Source organism: Schistocerca serialis, unplaced genomic scaffold (assembly GCF_023864345.2).
Source record: "Schistocerca serialis cubense isolate TAMUIC-IGC-003099 unplaced genomic scaffold, iqSchSeri2.2 HiC_scaffold_1201, whole genome shotgun sequence".
Taxonomy (NCBI): Eukaryota; Metazoa; Arthropoda; class Insecta; order Orthoptera; family Acrididae; genus Schistocerca; species Schistocerca serialis.
The window spans coordinates 50,001-52,500 of NW_026047405.1; the positions used below are offsets into that span (position 1 = coordinate 50,001).

Consider the following 2,500-nt stretch of genomic DNA (forward strand, 5'->3'; position numbering starts at 1 on the left):
AGGGTGCCATCCAAGAGGCCGCGCACGCAACGTGCACGCGACCGTCGGAAGGCATCCTGCGTTCTCGCGTACTCCCAGCGGCGCCGCTTGCGCTTCTGCGTCGGCGGCGCGGCAGGCGGCCGCTTCGATGGTTGGCGCGGCCGCTGTGTCCTGGTGATCGATCTCTCCCCTCTGGACCCGACCGACGCAAGGGCATCCGGGAGCATGCCCAGGATGACATCGGGCGGCGTGCCCCGCCCCAGACCTATAACACGATCCAGGGCAGAGAAACGCTGGGCGGAAGCGGGTAGCCCCGCCAGATGCTCCCAGATGGCGGCGTCAGTCGGCCCCTCCGGCGGCGGCCCGGTGGTGTCGGCCGCGAAGTCCTCGGCTGCGTCGACGGGCGGCGCAGCGGCCTCGCCCGCGTCAGGCAGCGGGCTCGCTGCTCCCCGGCGGGACGCCGGCTCTTCCCCCCGACCGATCTCAAGCGCCTCCATGAATTGGCGGACAAGCTGCTTGTGGGCAGCTTGCCGCCGTCGGCACTTGATTGCCTCAAGCGTTCGGTCGGGGAACATCCTGATGAGCTCTTGATTTACAAAGAAGAACCGGGCGTCCCTCTCGAGGAACAGTTCGGCCTCCGCCTTGGCGAGCGACAGGACTTCTTCCTCCGTCCACCTCGCGCGATGCCTCTCCGTGACGATCTCCGCGTTGGCGGCCGCAAGGTGTTGGCGGCGGCGATGGACCCCGAGACCGTTCTTGGTGGTGAAGCTGCGGTGGCACTCACTACAGGCGTATACAGCTGCAAAAGTTACAAGATTTTCGGCACGGCCGGTTGGCCGGCTAGGTGCTGGGGGAGTTGGGGTGGCACCTTCAGCGGAAGGGCCACCACTTTTTCTCTGAATACTGCCCCCAACTAAACAAAGGGATAGTGCGAGGGGGGGCTGGTAACCCCCCCAAGCCCCTGGTGCGGTCTTCCACTCTGCGAAAATCAGCGGGCCCACGAGAAGGGGAGAAGACCGCAGGAGAGGAGAGGCTAAGAGGGCTAGGCCCATGTATTGCGCATCACTCTCCCTGTAACCATAACCCAAGGAAGGCACCTCGCAGCAGCAGCACGACTACATCAAGACCGCACTTCGAAAAGCCAAGTCCGGATGCAGCCACACCGCCGCCACTTGGCCGCCTTAAGAGAGTCATAGTTACTCCCGCCGCTTTTTGATCCTTCGATGTCGGCTCTTCCTATCATTGCGAAGCAGAATTCGCCAAGCGTTGGATTGTTCACCCACTAATAGGGAACGTGAGCTGGGTTTAGACCGTCGTGAGACAGGTTAGTTTTACCCTACTAAGAGAGTCATAGTTACTCCCGCCGTTTACCCGCGCTTGCTTGAATTTCTTCACGTTGACATTCAGAGCACTGGGCAGAAATCACATTGCGTCAACACCCGCTAGGGCCATCGCAATGCTTTGTTTTAATTAGACAGTCGGATTCCCCCAGTCCGTGCCAGTTCTGAGTTGATCGTTGAATGGCGGCCGAAGAGAATCCGCGCACCCGCGCGCCCCCGGAGGAGCACGCTAAGGCGGACGCGGCCTCGCAGCAAGGAAGATCCGTGGGAGGCCAAGGCACGGGACCGAGCTCGGATCCTGCACGCAGGTTGAAGCACCGGGGCGCGAACGCCGCGCAGGCGCGCGCATCCTGCACCGCCGGCCAGCACGAGGCCGACCAACGGCGAGAGCAGACCACGCCCGCGCTAAACGCCCGCACTTACCGGCACCCCTACGGCACTCACCTCGCCCAGGCCCGGCACGTTAGCGCTGACCCACTTCCCGACCAAGCCCGACACGCCCCGATCCTCAGAGCCAATCCTTATCCCGAAGTTACGGATCCAATTTGCCGACTTCCCTTACCTACATTATTCTATCGACTAGAGGCTCTTCACCTTGGAGACCTGCTGCGGATATGGGTACGAACCGGCGCGACACCTCCACGTGGCCCTCTCCCGGATTTTCAAGGTCCGAGGGGAAGATCGGGACACCGCCGCAACTGCGGTGCTCTTCGCGTTCCAAACCCTATCTCCCTGCTAGAGGATTCCAGGGAACTCGAACGCTCATGCAGAAAAGAAAACTCTTCCCCGATCTCCCGACGGCGTCTCCGGGTCCTTTTGGGTTACCCCGACGAGCATCTCTAAAAGAGGGGCCCGACTTGTATCGGTTCCGCTGCCGGGTTCCGGAATAGGAACCGGATTCCCTTTCGCCCAACGGGGGCCAGCACAAAGCGCATCATGCTATGACGGCCCCCATCAACATCGGATTTCTCCTAGGGCTTAGGATCGACTGACTCGTGTGCAACGGCTGTTCACACGAAACCCTTCTCCGCGTCAGCCCTCCAGGGCCTCGCTGGAGTATTTGCTACTACCACCAAGATCTGCACCGACGGCGGCTCCAGGCAGGCTCACGCCCAGACCCTTCTGCGCCCACCGCCGCGACCCTCCTACTCGTCAGGGCTTCGCGGCCGGCCGCAAGGACC

The 2,500-nt window shown here is 62.3% G+C and overlaps 1 pseudogene; it reads right to left on the minus strand.

Moving 5' to 3' along the window:
• Positions 1–2,500, minus strand: part of LOC126435282 (large subunit ribosomal RNA) — an 8,112-nt pseudogene that overhangs the window by 3,911 nt on the left and 1,701 nt on the right.